We start from the raw sequence: 23,283 nt of genomic DNA, 5'->3' as shown, positions 1-23,283 counted from the left end.
GCCACTATTACTAAGCGAAGAAAAACTCAAGTTTCACCGCCAGCATTTTTATTGTGAAATCTTTACTGGTATGAATCGTTTGACATGTACGTAATGATGTAGACAATATTTGCAGTGAAATACAATGGCAGACTGCAGCTGCCTCATCAAAATAAAGTGAATACTAAAAATACAACATAATGCCGTCTCCTGGCTTCTGAAAGGCACAATGAGGACTTAACGCACGAACCAATACAAAAATATCACTTTTGCATAACAACTAAGCATAAATATACTAAGGGATAAATAAGACAGCAAAAGCAACGTTTGAAAAGGAACACTTCTCATAAAAAAAGTTCTTTTTAGGTGAGCAACAGTGCAGTGTTAGCAGCATTCCCTCCAGTAAAATAAAACATTGAGAGCATATTATGAGACTTAATTCTCATGAACAAGAACAATAGCAGAATTCACATATAAAAACAACAAAGCACTATTTGACTAGCCTTGTATTCAGCGAAAGAAAGAATAGAAACGAAGTGAAACATAAAGGAGAGCAACAACTGAAGGGTCAAAACAGCAATATATCTTGTAGGAAAAACAATCTGAAAACGATCAATATGTTAGCACAATGATCAATTGTGTAAGAGAAGCAGGCAACCCCCTGCAGCAGAAGGGTGGCAAATTAGCTTCTCCATAAAGGAGAACTCTTCTGAACACAGCTGCTGCATAAGAAAAAAATAGCTTTAGCATATTGTTCTCATCCTTAAAAATGAAGACTGCTATAACGAGGAAGTACCTTAATTTTTGCCTCATTTTCATACCTGCCAAGCCTCCCAATTTGCACGGGAGACTCCCGATTTTTTACTGAACTTTCCGATCGTACGATCACTGTCATATCTCCCGAAAAGTTGTCTCTGTTCACGCAATAATGGTTTTTGCGAAACCGGCACCGCGGAATCTGCAGCCACATCGTAAGCGTCAGCATCACCAACAACGGCTGCGCTAGCGCCATCGGTATCATCGACTAAGCAGCCGACTACGGTGCCTAGTAAGCCGACCAAAGCCGGAGCCAATGTAGCTTTTGTATTTCATGCATGCATGCCTTCCTCCATGGTGCATTGTTACTGGGCTTCTTCGATTTTCCACTTCTGGCTACCCGCGGGCTGCCAGAGCCAGCCAGAGCGTCTTCGTTTTTCTCGGGTTGCTCCGCCCACCGCGCTACGCACTTCCGCCGGGCGTTCGTTTTGCTCGCGCTGGACGGTTCTGGCTACCCGCGGGCTGCCAGAACCTGCCAGGACGATTTTGGTCTGGCTGCTCTCTGGAAGTTCTCTGGCTAGCAGACGACTAAAACAAGCGATGGGCGCTCGCCGCCATCTTTGCTGGGACTTCACGGATTGCAACGCGGGCGCTTGAGGACTTACATTTACCTCGCTCAGCGAACTGTATACGGTCATCTTCGGATTTCCTTACTTCTAGCGTTATCTCTTTAGGTGCTAACGCTCCGTTCCGCATCGCGAAGCGGTGTGATACGAGCCGTGGTGAACCGTTTGAAGCTTTTGTGTGTGTGCATATGTGTGTGGGGGGTTGTCCCCTGATTGCTTCTTCGCGGAGGTAAACAGAGCGCCGCGCTCTCATGCGTGCATGTTAACTGCATCGTGTTCCACGCAAGTTGTTGGCGCTCATTCACACATTGCGGTACATTTTGGGTTCGTCTTTCACTGGTGGTGTTCCTTTTCACATATCTCGCGTATGTATGCGGAGGTATCACCTTTTTCTGCAGTTAGCGAAGGCTTTGCAGCTAGCCCGTGTTCGCTCCGTCTCTCCGTCGTATGCTTGGGTGGCAGCTCGAAACCGATATGTGTTCGAAGAATTGCAGGCCGTTTATATAAGAATACACTGATTGCACTCGGTACATTAGACACGTACACGTACATTGGCTTATTGCTCTCATGATTGCGACCAATGTTATTTTTTGTGTGAAACGTTTCGCTGGTCACAGGCGAAGTGCATTTTCGCGCGCCAGCCGCGTCCTCAGCTCCATAAATGAGAAGCACCATCAGCGACAACAAACTTTCTGAAATCGAAGCCCAAGCAGGTCGGCGCGAAATTTTATGCGTGTGAGACGTACCCGATAACCTGCTTTCTCATGTCTTGTGATGACACAACGCCAACTCATCAATGTCGCCGGTGGTCGACGTGATCGCTGCGAGCAGGGATCCTCCAGCTATCGCTTTCGAGTATACGATCACGATTTCGCGTCTTGTCATCCGCCTCGTCGGAGGCCATCTGTTGCGCTGCGCAAGGCGAGGTTGGCCGAGTACGCGTCCTGCGCCGAGTCGCGCGAAATCGCGCGAAAGTGATCGTATTCCTGAATGCAACAATATATCTTCAAGCTGGCAACGCATAAATGGGCCGACTACGCCGAGCGCGCGTCGGCCTCGACGGGCGCTGCCATGCTGGTAGCATGTTTACATTTGGCCAGCTGTACCGGCGTTCGATTTTGCAAACTTCGGGCAGGTTCGGGTTGTCTTGGGATCCCAGCCCACGTGACTTCCTGTCAGAACCGGAACTAGCTGGCTGCCGTCTGGCTCCCAGCGGGCTGCCAGAACTCTGAAAATCGAAGAGGCCCACTGTTGTTTGTGTGTATGATTAGTGTTGGCTAGGCCTTGTGTGCAGTTAGAGTGTACTAGAATTTTTTATATTCTAGTACACTCTAGTGCAGTACACCATGTAAAGTTAGAAACCTCGTGTGCTTGATGCCATGGCGCTATCAAAGCCCAAGAAAAGGTATTCGCAGAAGTTTTTGCGATCTTGCACTTCTGAATTTCCCTGCTTTTTGACATCAAGGAACATTTTGCATTTTGTACAACGTGTGGATGCGACGTCAGCATGCCTCACGATGGCAAAGGCGATTTAAAACTGCATGTTTCTTCGACGAAGCATCAAAGCTATGTTCGCACCGCTGAGCAGCAAGACAACATAGTGAACTTTCTCCGGAACAACTGCGACGACAGTGTCGTACGTGTGGAGTGCCTGTTTACAGGATTCCTCGCCGAACACAGCCTACCCCTTAGTGTCAGCGGCCACGTTGGGCCTTTTCTACGGGAAATGTTTCCGAAATGCGACAAGGCGAAGCGTTATGGATGTGGACGCAACTCTGAAGAATGCGGAGGTGGCCAACTTGAAATTTATTTCACTGGTGTCACTTTCAAGTCTTCGTTTCTTTATTCAGTGTTTCCCCCAGCTGCTGCCCCGAGATTCCAATGAATCTCCTGAAGACGCTTTAGAGGCTCTCGAAGCTGAGTTTGATACTGTACAGGCGTACAATCTTCCAGAGGACATTCTGAATGAAGAAAGGTGGGATGTGCAGTGGTCTGTGGTTGGAAAAATGAAAAACCCTGATGAAAAATATTACGATATTAGACAGTTTTAGTATAGCGTAAAATGCTTGCGTTAGCGTGCGACGCAACGCTAACGCAAAGAAAGACTGCACTGCGCGGCACAATGTAGTGTTTTAGAATAGCGGAACGGAGAAAAGCGTTAACGTTAACGCGAACAAATACAGCGCCATCTAGATGTAAAAACACAAAGTACTGGAAAGCCAAATCCACACGAAATGCCAAGCTTATCCAATGCCGAATCCGCAAGTGTGTCCCTAAGTCAAGCTTATCGAAAGCCACAGTCGATGCGTTAATTACGCATGTAGGTGTTTGGTTTGAGTGTTGTTTTGTCGAGAGTCGCGAAACGCACCGATTATTCTTAGCATGCCGCGATCGAGTGTTCTGTGGGACCCATATTACGTGTCCTTTTTAAGTTGGGATGACATCGACGCCCTCATGCTTCGGGAACGAGAGCGACCGCGCAGGTTCTACGTGTCCTCAAGTTCCACTCAACATCGAAACTATTCCGGAGGGGACGTTTCGCCGGCAATTTCGCTTCCAGAAATCCGATTTCCCACGTCTTTCCACTTTTTTGCAACGGACGCCCATCTTGACGTCCGTCCGCATGAGTTCAAGGCGAAAGCCTCTTTCAGGAGGTTCATGTCGTCGTCGGTAAAACGCACACGCACTGTGACCACAGCACCGACCACACTACTGTGTTTTGCCGCGGAAAACGTGACAGGCATCGGCTTGACACGCGGCTTTACACCAAGCGAACGAGCGAAATCCACTTGGGTCGAGGCGGATACAGCAAACATGAGCAAACATTAGCAACCCTTCTCGTTAAGCCTACTGCGCCGCTAATCGAGAACGTATATCGTAACAACGCCCATTTGTCACCTGTGCACCACTCTCGAAGCATCATCACACAAATCTAAAGCAAACACGAGCATTAATGGGGAACGAATGAGCCGAGCAGTGCAGGCCGACGACTCGATAGATCCGAAGCGGGCTGCTCTCACTTCGACTGGCGCCGCCATCTTGCCGCACGTAAGGCTCCCCTTGCGTGCGTTAGCGTTCAACGCTAAATCCTGAAAATAGCGTACGTACTTAAGAGCTCCAGCAGCGTTTACGTATAGCGCATGCGCAGTGTGGTGCACGCAACGCTAACGCTAACGCTAACTCTTTGCGTTTGCTGCTTTACGCTATACTAAAACTGTCTATTATCGCTGATACCCGAGAGACGAGCCGCCGCGAGAACGACGTCGAAGTGGGTTTGTGCCCTTGGCGCGAGAAAATGTCGGCCTGGCGCTCTGGCTCCAGTCCAGTGAAAATAGCTTGTAAATAGCCTCTTCCGTCTTTATCTTTGTACACGTAACATTCTGGCGGAGGTGAGCGATCCTCGTGCTCGCCACGGAACTCCGGAGTGGTCGTTACATCGAGCTTGTCACCATGCCTCCCGGTGACGAGACCACCTCTGCAACGGCTTCGGCTTGTCCGACTGCTCCCGTCGTCACGGTTGCCCAACATCGCGACCCTGGTGTGTTCTCTGGCCTGGAGGGACAGGACGTTGATGAATGGATCAAGCTATATGAACATGCCAGCGCTAATAACAGGTGGGACCCAACGATCATGCTCGCCAGTGTCATCTTTTATCTCGGCGGAACGCCACGCGTGTGGCACCAGACGCATGACGACGAGATAACCAGTTGGGACAATTTCAAAGAAAAACTCGGGGAACTGTTCGGCGACCCCATTGGCCGCAAGGTTGCCGCGAGAAAGGCTCTTGCGTCTCGTGTTCAGACATCTACAGATCCGTACGTTTCATACATCCTCGACGTCTTGGCTCTATGCCGAAAAGCTGACGACGCTATGTCTGAAGCTGATAAAGTGTCACATGTCCTAAAAGGCATCGCCGACGACGCTTTCAATTTGCTTGTCTTCGGCAACGTCTCGACAATCGACGCCATCATTAAAGAATGCCGTCGCCTTGAACAGGCTAAGAGCCGCGGTATCACACACCACATCACGCGGCTACCCAACACTGCTGCTACGTCGACATGTGAGGGTCGACCACGTCAGGCTACCACCTGTGACGACGTCACCCATATTGTTCGCCGCGAGCTCGAAGCCGCCTGTCCGCCAGCTTTCGCCGCGACGCCTCCCGATCCGCCAGCAACCACGATTGCGATGATTCAGGCCGTAGTCAGACAGGAATTTGAGAACATGGGCCTGAACTCCGTGTGTACAACGTCTCAACCCAACGTTCCCTCTACCGGCCCTCCTCGTCCCCGACAGTCCTTTTCTGCCATATCTCGCCGCAACCCGTCCGAATGGCGTACCCCTGATGACAGGCCGATCTGCTTCCACTGCTGTCGCATCGGCCACGTCGCTCGTCACTGCTGCAACCGATGGCAACCACCTCCTCGCACATACGCCGCCACTTATTCCCGCACTTTTGGACCTGTTCCCTATGCCACCCGCCATGAACCCACTGTTGCTGATGACCCCGCTCCGAATCTTCGCTACAGCCGCTCGCCCTCACCTCGACGCCATCAGTCTCGTTCGCCCCAACCCCGCCGCTTCTCTTCGCCGCCTATCCCCACCCGGACCCAGCTGGAAAACGAGGCACTGCAGCTTCTGGAGGTGAAGCTGCGTTGCCGACCCTGCCCTCAAATCCTCTGCTCACGTTACCAACGAACCAAAACCTTCTTGACGTTGACGGCTATCCTGTCACTGCACTCATCGATACAGGCGCACATCTTTCTACTATGAGTGCTGCCTTCCGACGACGACTCAAAAAGCTCCTCACCCCAGCGTCGGCACGCGTCGTCCGCGTTGCGGATGGCGGTACTGTGCCTATTATCGGCATGTGTACGGCACGAGTCAGCATTGTCAGCCGCCACACCCCTGTCCTCTTCACCGTGATTGCTCATTGCCCCCACGACCTGATTCTCGGCCTCGACTTTCTCTCCGCGCATTCCGCCCTCATTGACTGCTCTGCCAGTACCCTTCGCCTTGAGTAGCCGATTCTCGCAGAACCTTCTGACGCACCCCAGTGCCGCCTACGCCCCATCGGCTTTATTCGCCTGCCGCCAAAATCAATAGCCTATATTGAACTCTTGTCTTCCCCACCAGTCCCTGATGGCGAGTACGTCGTCACTCCTCTGCCCGACATTCCACTACAGTATGACGTTACCGTGCCTCACAGTATACTTACTATTACTGCGAACCGCACTCGCATACCTATCTTTAACTTTGGATTGGCAAAGCAAATTCTACCTCAAGGTATTTGCCTTGCCAACGTTGATTGTCTCGGCGACCATCGCGTGGCAGCGTTATCAACCGATGCTTCTTGCGAGCTTAGTAGGCCAATCGTGCCAGCCTCGGCCGCCGATCTCAAGATACAGAAAATGGTTGCGACGGACCTGTCTTCTGCGCAGGCTGAACACGTTCACCAAGTATTATCGTCCTAGAGAGATATTTTCGACTTCGACGATCGCCCTTTAGGCCAGACGCTCGCGGTCAAGCATCGGATTCTTACTGGCGATGCTACTCCTATTCACCGACGACCGTATCGAGTTTCTGCGTCGGAATGCCGAGTAATTCAAAGCGAAGTCAACAAAATGCTAGACAAAAACATCATTGAGCCTTCTTCGAGTCCCTGGGCGTCACCTGTAGTGTTGGCTAAAAAGAAGGATGGCTCGTGGCGCTTCTGTGTAGACTACCGCCATCTGAACAACATTACTAAGAAGGACGTCTACTCGCTCCCACGTACAGACGACGCCCTTGACTGCCTCCACGGTTCCAGCTATTTCTCTTCTATCGATCTTCGTTCTGGATACTGGCAGATTGCTGTTGACGATATGGACAGAAAAAACCGCGTTCATCATATCTGATGGCCTATACCAATTTAAAGTAATGCCGTTTGGCTTATGCAACGCCCCTGCCTTCTTTGAGCGTATGATGGACTCCTTGCTCCGTGGTTTCAAATGGTCCACATATCTCTGCTACCTCGACGACGTCATCGTCTTCTCGCCCACGTTCGACACTCACCTTGAGCGTCTAGCAGCTATACTTGATGTATTTCGAAAGGCGAAGCTGCAACTTAACTCGTCGAAATGTCGTTTCGGCCACCGCCAAATTACTGTTCTAGGCCACCTCGTTGATGCTTCCGGAGTACAGCCTGATCCCGACAAAACTCGCGCTGTCCGAGACTTTCCGGTTCCGAAGACAGCCGCAGACGTTCGAAGTTTTGTCGGGCTATATGCTCGTACTTTCGTCGTTTTGTTCAAGATTTTGCGGCAATTGCTAGACCCCTCACTAATCTTTTGAAGAAAGGCGTACAATTCTCGTGGGGTACTGCAGAAGCCGCCGCCTTCTCTCGTCTCGTCACTCTTCTCTCCTCACCACCCATTCTCGCCCACTTCGACCCTGATGCCCCTACAGAATTGCGTACAGATGCCAGCGGTCATGGCGTAGGGGCCGTCTTAGCTCAGCGTCAGCGTGGCCAGGATCGCGTTATTGCTTATGCAAGCCGCCTCCTCACACGATCGGAGCGCAACTATTCCATTACGGAACGAGAATGCCTTGCTGTAGCCTGGGCGGTTGCGAAGTTCCGTCCTTACCTCTACGGTCGCCCTTTTTCCGTAGTCACTGACCATCATGCTCATCCTGGCTCTCATCCCTAAAAGATCCTACAGGCCGGCTTGGTCGATGGGCTTTGAGAGTACAAGAATTCTTGTATTCTGTGGTTCACAAGTCTGGCCACCTGCACCAAGACGCTGACAGCCTGTCGCGTTACGCTTTTGACGACCCTGACTCCTCCAATATTACCAGTGCTGCTTGTGTATTCTCTGTGTCGCAGCTACTTCATTTCGCCGACGAGCAACGTCGGGACGCCAACATCAGAGGACTCATCGACCGTTTTGAACACTCTCCGGCCGACGCCACTCTACGCCTCTTCGTCCTTCGCGACGGTACTCTGTACCGTCGTAACCTTCATCCGGACGGCTCTGAGTTCCTACTTGTCATACATAAACACCTCCGTTCAACCGTTCTCGAAGAGCTCCACGACGCACCAATGGCAGGACACCTCGGCGTATCTCGAACCTATGACCGTGTACGTCGCCGTTTTTTCTGGCCGGGCCTTGCCCATTCCGTACGACGTTACGTCGCCGCTTGTGAACTTTGCCAACGACGCAAGAAGCTTTCCCAGCCCCCCGCTAGTTACCTGCAGCCGCTCGACATCCCTGCCGAGCCCTTCCATCGTGTTGGCTTAGACCTTCTTGGCCAGTGGCGCAGCGAGGTCGTCTGGCACCCGGGGCCCATAGGTCTTCTGTCACCCGCCCGCCCCCGCGTGTAGTCGAGGAAGGCGAGGATATCGACAATTTCCGGGTTTCAGCACCAGTATACACCAGAACACCGTGAATTCAAAGCGCGCCGCCATATTGATGAGCGCTCGTCGCGCCATCTATCCCAAGCGCCGCGAAGTAGCAGGTCTGGGCTGCCACGCCGGGAGATGCGACCCGGCGCATAAGCGAAACTTGGGCTTTTCAGCTGGGCGGAAGGCGTGTGTCGCGTTTTTTCTAACCTGTAATTTTCGCTGTCTCGATCCAATCAAACTTCAAGACATCATGCAAGTCCGCAATGGCCACACTGAGTGCTGTGCAGGCTGCAGAAGCAAATACATCGGGCAAGTACGCTATTACGTTTGTAAAATCCGCGCGCTATATGCTAGAACACGTGTGAGCTGTAATATCTCCGCATTTTTGGCACGTAACCTGTGAAGAAATATACAGCACTGTGTTGGTGCCATATATTAATAAAGCACGCAGAACATTGTCCTCTGCACTTTCAGTTTGGTCTTGTTTGTCATGGTCACTACAGGGTTGGCCGCGTTTGGCAACCAACTGGCGAGGTCGTATGACTGGGCTTATAGACTGCCTGATTAGCGGACGCCTGCCCTTCACCACCTGCACATTGAAAACAAAATATATGTTATAGTAAGAACGGCTGTAGTTCTTTCCCATGCCATCACTATTGCGAAGATATAAAGTCCTCTCAATATGAAAAATACACCAGGCAAATTGTATCGTGCAACCACTTAAGAGTACAACATTCAGAACACAAGCCTACCGCACTCGAACAAGCAGCATACGAAGCTAAACCTGCACTCAATGGAAAATGAGGAACTACAGTAGTTATAATGCTCAACTACATGTGCAGTCAAAGCCCGTATAGCAGGGTGAGCATGACAGATGCAGGTGTTGTACAGCTGCTGCAAAAACCATGACAGGGCACATAAAATTACCATCCCTACTTTAAGCTGCATCATCAGGGACCCCTTTGTACAATACAACAACCGCACCTGCATTAAATTAGCCCCACCAACTGCAGCTACCTGGTATCAGACCTGTTTCGCCTGTGCGAGGCCATATCGGATTGTTGGCGCTCCCTTAGAAAAGAAAACAGTAAAATAAAAAAACTGGCGAGAACGAGCAAAATTTTGTTACAAAATACAACAATAACTAACCACCTTATTTTCCTCGCTATATGAACGGAAAAATCTTGCGCTTTACCCTGCATAACAGCCCGCGCGCAGCTTAGAGCTCAGGAAGCTCAAATGATTTCGTCACGAATGACACCTGCAACACCAGCTCGTAAAGACAGGCGCGCTGCACGAGCACCTTCGGCGACAAGCAGTCATCGTTTACGTTTTTGTGGAGGCATGCTACGTGACGAGCAGACTTCGGTTTACTTTCATAGCAATAACGCTCACCAGCAGGGCAACATTCTATTGCCTACAACTTGTGGTTCACGCTTAGTGGTCATGCCGTGCACCAGCTGCAAGTATCGCTAACCGCAAACTCAACTGTTCCGCTTAACCGTCGAGGGCTCTGCATGACTAAAAACACGAAAAGGCTTGTCTTCTTGTTATAGCCAAGGCGAAGCACCGGCACGGGATTCTGCTCTGTAGGCTTGTTGCCCAGAAAGTGCTCGGAGCAAACCTGCGTGTTACACATATTACGTTCGTAGGGCGCAAAGTTGAACGTGGCACCAAAATATACAGAGATCGAATACTCACTCGTGCATTTTCACTGGGTTGGTAGTTCTTCCTATTCACAGCAGCTATCCACCGGTGGCGCAGCTTGGCATTCTTCGTTGCGGGCGGAAATCTGTGCAGGCTGAAAACACCGCACCGGCACGATTCCCTACGTGTGTTGTGCTCTTCGCAAACAGCGCTAAGCAACCTGCTCCTTTTGCGCTGGTTGTTTTGGCATCCAAACACGACGCAATGATGCCCAGATGACTTCTTGTACTTTGGATCCGCGTGAACGGGCACATTTCCGCACTTTGGAGTCCTAGAGCTGACGCTCGCCATGTGTGCCGGTCGCCGGCGAACACGCTTTGGCAGCCCAGTACAAGATGGCGCCGGTCGATCGGGCAACCCGGGTGCGAGAGTATGCGTTCGGTTAGTCTGGGTGCGAGGCTGTCGTGTTCTGGTCTATAGCCGCCTTGGATACCGCGCACGTCCCCCGGGTCCCCCTCTCCTTCGCTTTCTTTCCCAGGGATCGCGAATGCAGCAGGTATTGGCGGCGAGGAGTTAGGGAGTCGCCATCTATCGGAAGCTCCTCGCTGGCGTAGTGTGAGGGATCTCGCGGCGCGTTCCTCATAGGTTTTGCTGTCAGTGCCCACTGAAAACACCACGCGGGAGCTCTCCCGGATATTTCTGTAAGTACTTTCGAAACGAGAGAAGGTTTTTACTGTCTAAATTATAATCTTGGACAAACTGAATGCACAGAATCGTTTACAGAGGCTATCTCTTTACCGAATACGTACTGTGAACGCCACTGTGCGCGGTCGCCGCGATGAAGTCTCCCGAACCGGCTTCTTGCGTGAAAGGTAGCTAAACGCTGAGAGCAAACTATGTGCAATATGTTCTTACAGTGTTTGTATAACTAAACGGAGCGTAATACAATGAAGCCTCAATGCAGCGATCGCACAGCTTCGCAGCGATCGACTGCGCGTCTGCATGCTGTTCCGCGCACTGTTTCGCTTTCGCCGCGTGCGCGTTTTCGCGCCGTGCCATGAGCTTTAGGCCGCAGAATATGAGCATTTGACAGTATACAAGCAACCATTGTTGCGTGGGCGCTATCAGAGCTGTTCAAAAATAATTTCATTGTATAGACTTCGACGCCTACGGGGACTGTGATGGGCCGACGCGACGATTCAATCTTTTTTTTTTCTAAATTCTTGGACGTTTCAATATTATTTCTCGAGTTGCGTCGCACTATATGTTTATCGGTGTTCTCAGCGTGCGATTTCCCGCTGCTTCTTTTTTTGTAATCCAGTGCATTATTTCATAACACAAACATGTCCATATGCCATGCTTTTCTTTAATGTGCTTCTTACCGCTCCCTTTCCACTCCAGCGAACTTGCCAGTATCTGTAGCATCGACAAGTTCATAGACCAAACGGTCATGACATTAGTCGGGCAGCGGACTCGGGCGAGCGTCTTAGTGCGCGTTTTTCGAACATCGCAGACCCGGCGCCGCAGCAGAAATCTTCCTCCCGTCTGTGCTTGCTGCATACCCGAGTTCTAGCCGATGACTGTTTATCGGTTTTGTTTCATGAGCCAAGCTTCACGCAGAGAGAGAGTAAACGTTTATTGTAATAGAGATTGTGTGGTTATGGTGGGTGGAGCCCCTCCTCCAGGGCCCCACTGGTTACAGCGGCTCGCCGGGCCTGGTCAAGACGCTGTAACCAGGCCCGGCGAGCCGCTGTAACCAGTGGGCCCCGCAGCTTCTTATCCTGCGGCTACGTAAGGCTGACACCGGGCTCCGTTGCGTACGTCCGGCACTGCGGCATCGAGCAGTAGCCTACCATGTTGCGCGCCTTCAAAGCCAGCCACTACCTATTGTAGTGCTTTCAAGCGTTGTATAGGAGACACTCGAAGCGGGAAAATCTCGCCACTAAATGAGGACCGCAGCGTACGAGGGAATTTAAACTCTTGTTTTCAGCTCGCTTCGGCGCTCTCGAAGCAGCCGACGCGGCCGCTATGTCTACGTGATCCCCAATAGCACGTCACGCCGACGGAAGCGCCAGATTTTCAGTGGTGGAGCTCCAAGCCTATACATGCAGTTTTTTCTGCGCCAAATAACACAGGGTGCTGCACTGATAACTTGTGATAAGCGCATGTGAACGTCTTATGTCAGACTGTAAGGCTTGGCAACCAATACAAATGCGGCATCGTGGCAAGAACGGCTCACGTCACAAGTAAAAAAAAATTTATAAAGTTTTAATGACCAATTTTAGCGGCAACATTGCATTTGTAAAATTGAAAGCCGACATTCATATCTTGCCCAACAACAACTTCACAAAAATCGTCGTAGGTACTATGGCCCGCAGTATTTTGGCTGTGGACAGCCCCGAAAGAAAACGAAAATTAAATTGTGTCTCAGTGACGCTGATCTCCCCACCATATTAGAACAATGGAAAGCGCCACCTGCCTCCCTGCTGCGCGGGCGCCAATGCTATGACAATTACGGGTTCTCTTCATTCTAATCAATAAAGCCTTGTTTTTATTTGCTGCTATACGGACAAACGTGATTATCCGAGCTGCGGTACCACCAAAAGATTGGGAACAGAATAGAGCACGCTTCGCGTCGATTCTTGGCGTCACCATAAAAAAAAAAAAAAAGAAGACCGCGATGAAGCCCGTGCCAGCGAAACCTGTTGGTCTGCACTCGCAAAGGAGAGGATTGAGGGATCAACGTCACTGGTCCACTATTTCATGTTTATTTCGCTGCTGCCATACTGGGCGCCGCTCGCAGTGCCAAAGTACTGTAGGTTGCAGCACCCAAAATGATTTCGTTTAAGAAGTTTTTGTTGAGTTAATAATATGACTTTGAGCCCTCAACTCTTGGAATTGAAGTGCTTCCTCTATAAGTACTAACTAAGGAATTATTAAGCATATGGTTATTACTTATCTACCATATTTTTCACGCTACCGAGGTCCTATAGTAATCACAAAGACACATAACTTCATAGAATATCGGGAAATATCCTTACAAAATCCACGTTTTCTTTTGTAAAATTCTGTGCAGCTGACACAGACACTGTACTTGTGACAGGAAGTCACACAACAACAACAGCTTTCTGAAACTTTCGAGGGTAGGAAGGAAAGCGTGAAACATAACGGCAGGTTTCGCAGCGGCTTCATCGGAGTGAGCGGGAGAGGGGAAGTAAAAACGAGCTGAACATCGCGGCGCCCGCGACTATATACAGCCTGTCGAGTCACTCTTCGGCCGCACCGAGTCTGAAGACGATCCAGAGAATCCCATTCGCGACTTTTGACGGCCGCACTTATGCAACGTCACTCTCAACGAACGCTTCGCCATAAACGCGAGCGCCGGGCGCGCTGGTTCAACGCCCTCTTGCTGCTGTCTTTGTTCGCTGCGCGTTCTGAACGGAAGAGGGACCCAAGAGCCTCAACGCCTTACAACGCCCGACTGTATGTTTAGCGACGCCTGCTCCCAGCATGAACACACGGCACGAGCGCACCCCACATGAAACGTTCCGCTAAGGCGAGTAGTTTAGCGACCTTTTCGAGAATTAAATTTTTTAGCCCGCAAATTCGTGCAATTATTTCGTGGGGTGTTGATAGAGCTGCAGCCGACAATTCTTCGGCGCAACGCATCGGGTACATGAGCTCGGGCTACTGGATATCTTGAGCATTCTTTGCCATTTGCGCCCAGTCAAGCCTGCGGAAAGAGGGCTGTCTTCAGGCGTATGACACCCCCCCCCCCCACTGGCCCCTTGCACCCGGGGCCCATAGCCCCCCGGCCCCCCCTGTTGCTACGCCACTGTTCTTGGCCCATTTCCGGAATCTACATCAGGAAACAAGTGGGTTGCAGTCGCGGCTGACTACGCCGTAACCCGCGCTCTTCCGACCGGTTGCGCAACTGACGTTGCGGACTTCCTTCTACATGATATCATTTTGATGCATGGTGCTCCGCGTCAATTGCTAACAGACCGTGGCCGTACGTTTTTGGCTAAAGTCATTGACGGCATCATGCAGGCCTGCTCCATTCAGCATAAATTTACTACCTCCTACCACCCTCAAACGGACGGCCTCACTGAGCGTTTGAACCGCACCCTTACAGACATGCTATCCAAATACGTTTCAGACGACCACCGGGACTGGGACCTGGCTCTACCCTACACTACCTTTGCATACAACTCTTCCCGTCTCGAAACTGCCGGCTTTTCCTCGTTTCACCTCTTGTATGGCCGCGAACCAACGCTACTACTAGACACCGTGCTTCCGTCCACCACAGCTTCAACGAACGCTTATGCCCGTGATGCAATCGCCCGTGCTGACCATGCTCGTCAACTTGCGCGCGTTCGTCTACAAGTCTCTCAAGACAAACAAAAGTGACGCTACGACCTCCGTCACCGTGATGTCCATTTTGCGCCCGGCACCCTCGTGTTGCTTTGGTCACCATCGCGTTAAGTTGGCCTTTGTGAGAAACTGCTTTCCTGTTATACCGGCCCATATCGCGTGCTCCGCCAAGTGACCGATGTCACCTATGAAATTGTTCTAGCCACGTCCACTACGTCCTCCGGTGTGACAACCAGTGACATTGTCCACGTCACCCGACTCAAGCCCTACAACTCTCCACGTGCCTTGGATATTTAAAAGCACCGTGACGGCGCTTTTGCCGCCGAGTGGTAGTATTACGATATTATCGGTAGATACCCGAGAGACGAGCCGCCGCGAGAACGACGACGAAGTGGGTCTGTGCCCTTGGCGCGAGAAAATGTCGGCCTGGCGCTCTGGCTCCAGTCCAGTGTAAATAGCTTGTAAATAGCCTCTTCCGTCTGTATCTTTCTACACGTAACAATATGCTTTACTGAGTTGCTAAGGTGATGCTAAATTTACTCGTCATACCGCATAGCTACGCAGTGTGTGAGTATATTTAGCACGGCGCGAAAAACTAGGACTGAATTCCACTCATCGACGGCAACACAACCCTCCAGCACCTGCTGCTAGTGAAGCGCCGTCAGTCTGGACCATGTTGTGAGCAAAGCTACTCCGACAAATTTTTGAACTGAGCAAAGTCTGCCACTGCAAGGTCCCTGCAAAAGGACTCGCCGAACACTGCCTGAAAGTTTGAACGAACCTCCCCCAACCCCCCGGTCCCACCGGAAGTTGAAACGGTTGGCGCGAATAAAACATTTCCCGATTATTGATCTCGCCAGATTGCCAGGTATGCAGTTTCCTCAAATAAGTAAGCATGCAGTTCAAGTACAACCGTGGTATGCTCTATAATTTATCTGATTAGAATAATTATACCATATTTCCATGCGAGTGAGACTACACCCAATTCGTGCGTAAATTCATGGATCTTAAAGAATGTGAATGTAATTGCAGTTAGTGGTTACCTGGTACCACAGCACACTTGGCATGTACTTGTCAGCCAAGTGCAGTGGCACCGGGCTGCACCATGCTGCTGACCCACTCGTAGCCGTGTCAAATCAGCCATTTCCTTCTAAACAGTCTCAATGCTTTCCATGCACTCAGCCTGACATCAGGTAACAGGATTCTACATTTGTCACATTTTTGAAAACGTACAGCACTACTTATAATGCAGTCAGGTGCCACGAAAGGCCAAAGTATTGATTCAGCTGATGCTGGAGATGAGCTGATGCGCCTACATCTCCGCAGCGTTATGCGGTTGGTGTTTATACACGGGTGCTCAACATAGCAGTGGTTAATTGCATTGGCCGCCGAAGCAGTACTGCCAAGGAAGCATGTTGCAGTGAGTGCTCATCTTAAGGTTCCCACTTCCTAGGGAACATTATTTTTATGCGCTGAAGATAATGAGGTTTAGCCTTGTATTCGCTCCCGTGATTACAAGTTAGACTGCTACTAATTTCAACAGAAAATTTGTCAGCACTCCTAAAGGCACACGGTACGATGCTATGTGGGGCTGGAGGGCGAATTGTACTTGGAAGACCACTCTCTTGCTGGCTAGTTTTAGCATCTTCAACATGAAATACTGGTCAAAATCTTTACAACTATGCAAACACATCACTTATTACTTGCCCTGCATATTCACCCTTACTTGAAGCCCATGCTTGACTTTGTCACTATAACGACAGGCGTGAAAGTGTCAAAGACACTCATGGCCCTTCCTTGGGCGTGTTCGCGTCGGCCTTTAGCTTGACCAAATCAGGCATGTGCTTCAAGTTATGGCATATTTCTGAATGAGGATGTAAGACATACTGTAACAAGCATGTGACGCCCCCTCGGGCATAATCTTCATTGGCCCGCCAGGCTCAGTAAGCAACATTGGCCACCACACCCAATAAAAACCGACGAGCACAGCTGCTCGGTTGTCAGTCATCGTTCATCACCACCACGCTGCGGAGCATCTCTCTAACGGAGGGTGCCTCGAGCCCTCCCTCGTTCACGAACCCGGATGTTTCCTGACACAGGCGACGAGTACCCACGGATAGTCCCACAGATGGCTGATCAGTCAGCCATCTGTCCATCTAAGCCATGGTGAGGTTGCGTTTTTGGAAGTACACTAAAAAGAAGAGAAAAGAAAATGTGTAATAAAAATGGTTGTTAGGGTTGCAACAAATTACGATAGGATTGCACACCATGATAGATAAGTGCAATGCCTTTGACGCCCGAGTATGAGCGGGCAAACGATATATATATATATATATATATATATATATATATATATATATATAAAAGCCTCTAATCTTGCCATGATTTGCGTTGACGCCTGAGGGTGCGCAGGTATATAAACTTGAAGTATGTGTTCTGAAATAAAATAGTTGCGAGTGCAGCGAGTGTCGTCTATTCCTGCTTGTCTCCACTGTGTCCGTGTTTGTGCGCTGCTTCACCAGCAAGGTACTATGATCACTCACCAACTAGCCCAACTTTCCACGTTACTGAATGTACAGTGGGGTTTAACCTTAAAAGGAAAGCATAAAAGCAAAGACATAGGGGCAAAAAGTTGCTACGTGCACTGCTACGAACCTTTGCAACAAACATGAAAACAAAGCATGAAGAAAGATGCAAACTAAAAATAAGCCAGCAAGCCAGTGGTAAAAAAACAGCTATTTACGGAGTGGTGTAAGATTTAAAGCAAGGTACTCTACGGCAAGTTCACGCCAGCCACAGTCTTGCTGCCATAACCGTCGTCTGAATGAGCAGGCTCGTTCAGCCAGCGGAGGCAGATACGCAGTCGCATGACAACAAAACGGCAGATCAATTTTCTCATAACGCTTCGGTGGTCAGTGCATTCACTAGGTGGCAGAGAAACTGATCGCTTAATAACGCTCGTCAATGTATTGATTGGGTGATCCAAATGACAAATATAATTTTCCTGTGAAAATTTCATAAACACACATTCACAGGAAGAAACAAAGCGCAGTACCGTATGGCTTACATACACCAAATTTCTAGAACCTTGATTGTATTCCTTGAGCTGCACATGAGCATGCTCATCGGAAGCCTCATCAGCAATCAGGGTCTCAGTACAGGTGGAGCATGGTTTGTTAGTAGATATAAAAGACTTCACCAAATACCCTGCCAAGTGAGCAATGATGTCATTTTCTACAAGAGACAATGGCTCGCCCTCTGCATTCATCATCGTACGAGGATTCTTGAAATTCTTTCTGCACTTCTTGAATCTCTGCAGAGAAGAAATCCGCTAAGTAGTTGGTGCCGTCAGCTTCATAACCAGAGTTATTAGGTACCTTGAGGAACTGGCTAGCTGACACAATTCTGAGCGCATTTTTGACATCATATGCACTGGGCTCGGGAGAAATCATCCGGATGACCGAAAACAAGTTCTCCAGGTAATCTTGGGCCAATCGTCCTTTCAAGAAGAATGCGTAGCCACATTTCTTTAGCAGAAATTCATGCAGTTGAAGCACTACAGCAGTGGACATTAGCACCCCTGCCTGGCATGGCTTCCAGACCTTTTTGATGCCAATGCCTAAGCTCTCAATGACTTGAACAGCGAGTTTCAGCGTTGCAATAGCCTCTTCATATTTGCTTTCATTTGATAAGCTCAGAGCAACAACAGGGTGCCGTACAGTCATGATTGTGTACCACTTGAAAATTACTTCACAAAACCAGGTAGTTGTTTGAAAATATAAAACCTGTGAAAATATAAAACAGGTGTGTGACGTCACCATTTTTTGCTATTGTTAAATAATCCGCGAATAAAAATCACCCTCGTCCGACTCTATAATCAGGGCACTACTCGCGTAGAAAAGCTAAGTTCAAAACGAAAAACACGCTCGCGCCCGCACGTATGCGCGTACCTATAACGCTGCCTATGCAGCAGCGGCGCACACGAGTTTGCTTTAATTGCAAAATACGGATCGATAAGACTTAACTGTTTTGCAACTCACCTCGCATATATATGAGCTGTCAGTTGCGTTCCACCGATCCCGCTTTACTTGAGCTTCCCATTTCTTTCTTCACTCCGAGTCCCGGGGGATGCGAAAACAACGCAGGCCTATACGTGTTGACCCGGAGCACATTGGCACACAACAGCCCGTCATGATGGCTCAGTGGACTTGACACGCTTGTCAGTCATGCAGTCGAACACTGTCAAACAAGTTGAACCACCAGCGAGTGCCTCGAACAACGCAAGCTCAGCTGTTAGCACCAATCAACTGCGACCACTCTGACCGTCCGCCGTGATTCAAAATGGCGTCGCAGCGAGAAAGAACCGGCGCGAGCCGGCGTGTGGGTGGTCAAAGGATGGCACCACCCTGAACGGCGGCGCTGGCATCGAGGCACCCTACGCAATAAGCGCAGCTGTCGCCTCTGCAGAGCAGACGCGACAACTCGAATTTTCTTGTTTGGATTTTGTGGCGAATGGAAGTGCTTTTCGGGGCTCCGTGGCGGCGACGAAATCATAAGTTTTTGTGCATGCTTTGAGCTTGCTTCTGTTTCTTATTTGCTGATTTTTTGCCTTTAAATAGTAATTGGGTGGTTTTCTTTTTTTTTCCTTTTTTGTCTCGTATTTCGGGTGCACGGGCGTGCTTCGTGTACATTTGTTTTGCGGGATAGTCAGAGCGTCCTTTCGTGCCACGTGCTCCAACACGTGCAGCCGGGTGGGGCGTTGAGTGTTTGTTGTCTATGAATAGTAGCTTGGAAGTGGCAAGACAAATAGCTATTAGTGGTTCTACTGTGCGTGTTTTGGTAGGAGATTGAGAGCGTGGCCACGTGGTTGAGCGCCTGCGAGAGCGTGTCATACCTTCGGTTTCCTCCGCATTGATTGTTTTTGAAACAGTGGTGAGAGTTGCTTTGCGACATTTTGAGGATTTGGATCCTGTGCGTATCGGTCTTTGCTAAAAGGCACGCGCTCTGCATTGATATAGTATTATAGTATTTGCATCAGTGGTAGCATTATTATAGTATTGTAGTATTTGCAAAAAGCCGTGCAATACATGGCAAGAAATACGGGAAAGCAAGCAGTGCGCGGGGGTTCCCTCAAGGCAGATGAGGAGACGGATGAGAATGGAGAGAACATCGAATCAACCGGCACACAATGTGATGTCGATACTAGGCTGCAGAAAATGGAGGCTTTCCAGGAAGAGCTTCTCAAACAGGTGCAAGAGCTCAGAAATGAGCTAAACAGGGAGCGTGATGCACGGAAGGTAGTTGAAAAGAGACTTGAAGCAGCCGAGGAAAAGCTGTACAGGGCCGCCATTGTGAACGAGAATGTGTGTGACAATGGAACGCAGACCCCTGACGCGACAGGCGAGGGAGGGTCAGCGAAATGCGTGGAACGCATGCAGGGCGATGAAGGGTTAGCTGGAAAGAGCTGCACCTACCTTGGGGCCGCCAGGCGGAAAAAGCAGGAGCCCAGGGGACAATGCCCCTTGTCGAGTCCGAATCACACAGAAAAGCACAAAGGGAAGCAGGGTGAGGTAGGAGAGAGTGAAAGGGTGATTATCGCTGGTGACTCAAACCTGGCTGGGTGCTCAAAAGCAATTGTGGAGAGGGTGAAAGGCGAAAAAAGCGTGCCGGTAGGGACATTTCCAGGGCGGACACTGGGCTTTGTCATGGAGCAAGCAAAAGAAAAGCTCGCGGAAAATGCCCACGTGCGCAACCTTGTCCTAGTAGCAGGTGGGCTAAATGACGTCCTAAACAAGAAAGGGCCAGGACTAGACCAGCGCTTGGCGAAGGGGGTGGACGACTTGCGCGAGCTGTCCTCTCAGGTGCAGATCGTGGTGTGCACGGTGCCGGAGGTGCCTGTACGTGACAGTCACGTACAAAGAGCCGTAATGAGGCAATATGAAAAATGAGCCGAGAGAAAGGCTTCGAGGTTGTCGAAATAAACAGGGAAGTGAGAAGTTGTGGTGGTTTTAAGCGAGACGGGATCCACTGCAATTAGAGGCTGGCACGAGAAGTCGGCTGGCGACTTGGCGGTCGCACTGTAGCTTTTTTTAGGGGCCCGCGGGTGCTCAGGAGGCCAGAATAGGTAGTAATAAAGAAGGTCCCCTAGGGGAACCTCAGAAGAGCATCACCTTCGATAACAAGAAAAGGACGAAAGCAATAAAGAGAGCTCGCCATGCAATAGGCTACATAAACATGCAGGGCGGCAGAAGAAAGGAAAAGTGGGCAGAGATTGAGGAGCAGTTACATAGAGAACAAATAGGGGTGTATGTGGTTACAGAAACGCACCTTAGAGACTCAGAAGAGCCGCCAGTTATTGAGAATTATGTGTGGGAAGGGTGCAACAGAACTAAGTCGGACAAAAAGGGAGGGGGAGTCGGAATGCTCATCCATCAGGGAGCCAAATGGAAAAGAGTAAATTCACAATGTCAAAAGCATCTTTGGTTATCAGGTACAATTAGTGGGAAAGAAACTTGGCTGGGAGTTACGTATTTGTGGACCGGAAAAAATTGCACAGAGAAGAATAAAGACTTAGTGGAATGCATAAGCGCTGATATTAAGGGTTTCGGGAATGGTGCTGAAATTGTCCTATTAGGTGATATTGATGCCCACATACAGGATTTAGATGGCTATACCGACAATAACGGGAAGTCAATACTAGACCTTTGTGAGCAACATAACCTCGTTATCGTGAATACAGGGCCTAAGTGTGAAGGGCAGATAACGTGGGAAGTGGGAAACCGGCAATCGACCATTGATTACTGTCTGATGACAGAAGGAAATCATGATAAGTTGAGAGAAATGGTCATTGATGAGGAAGGGTTTAGCAGCATAGGGAGTGACCATAAATGCATCATATTGAAGATGGGATATGTTGTTGTGAAAGAGAGCAAGGAGTGCAAAATGGGCAGCCCAAATTTGAGCGCTGAATGAATTACAAATATAGTCACTAGAGTTGAGGAAGGACTTGGCAAATGGCCAAGTAAAGAGTGGGAATATGGTGAGCTTCTAAGTGTGATAACGACAGAAATACGGAAAGAGAAACAACATGTTCGTTAGAAAGGAAAAAAAGAAACCGAAAAGCTGGTGGAACAAGGAGATACGAGAAGCGATCGCCGAACGACAGAAAGCATCTCGAGAGCACAGGCAGGCAAAGAAGGCGCAGTTTCCGCAGGATGAAGTAACCAGTAAACCAGGGAGAAAAAGTCTATGGTTCAAATACTCGTGCAAGCAAAATTAAAAGGTGAAAGTGAACGTTGGTTGTAAGAAATACGTGAGAAAAAGAAGGCCGCACCTAGAATATTTTGGAACCACATAAAATTATTAGGCAGGAAGTCAACAACAATACAACAACATATCCTAGAGGAAGATGAAAACAGACTGGAAGGAGAAGCGGCAATAAATTACATCCGAAGAGTAACAGCCGGATCTTTCCAAGGCAATGACGAGGTTGTATTTGAAGAAAAAAAGTGCATGAAAGAGACCCAAGTGGGAAAGGAGCTGGTGCTGACAAATTTCAACTGGAAGAAAGCGGAAGAGAAAATTCGTGAGCGCACAGTCACAGGGCTAGACGAGGTTCCCGTCAGGCTGATAAATGAACTAGGACCAAATAGTAAGGAAGCTCTGGTGAAAGCAGTGGAAGAAATTTTAAAATATAGACGAATACCAGACAGTTGGCGACAAAGTAGAACTAATTTAATTTACAAAGGTAAGGGGGAGAAAAACAGAATTCACTCGTATAGACCGTTGACCATTACATCCGTAATATACAGGCTAGCAATGCAGGCAATCAAATTAAAGCTTCAAGCATGGGCAGATAATAATGGCATTTTGGGAGAGCTTCAGAATGGGTAGGCGTTTGGATGATAACTTGTTTGTTCTTACTCAGTGTATTGAAATATCAAAAGCAGAAAGCAGACCGTTGTATGTGGCCTTTTTGGACATTACAGGAGCCTACGACAACGCAGACCGCAACATTTTGTGGGATATTCTGGAAGGGGAAGGCTTAGGTAACGATTGTCTACAGCTTTTGAGAGAGATTTACCTCGAAAATAGCGTGTGCGTTAAATGGGAAGCTAACGAGCAAAATGACTTGCAACGTCTGGCTAATATCTGTGGACAGGAAGGAAACAATTTAGGTTTAAAATTTAGTGTTAGAAAATCAGGTGTTATGGTATTCAATGAAAACAGTGAACAGACAGTGGAGGTACAGGGCCAAGAAATACCTCGGGTAACAGAATATAAATACCTTGGTATATGAATAAACGAAGGCAATGGATATATGGAAACACAGAAAAAAACCATAACAGTAAAGGGGAAGATAAATGGAGCCATAATGAAGGACAGTGCGTTATGGGGATACAAATGGTACGAGATCCTCCGAGGTACGTGGAAATGTGTAATGGTTCCAGGACTTACTTTTGGAAATGCGCTTGTTTGGTTTAAATCAGGCGTACAAGCAGGACTCGACGGGAACCA

The sequence above is a fragment of the Dermacentor variabilis genome, chromosome 6 (assembly GCF_050947875.1).
Source record: "Dermacentor variabilis isolate Ectoservices chromosome 6, ASM5094787v1, whole genome shotgun sequence".
NCBI classification, from domain to species: Eukaryota; Metazoa; Arthropoda; class Arachnida; order Ixodida; family Ixodidae; genus Dermacentor; species Dermacentor variabilis.
Note: the sequence above shows the minus strand (reverse complement) of the source record.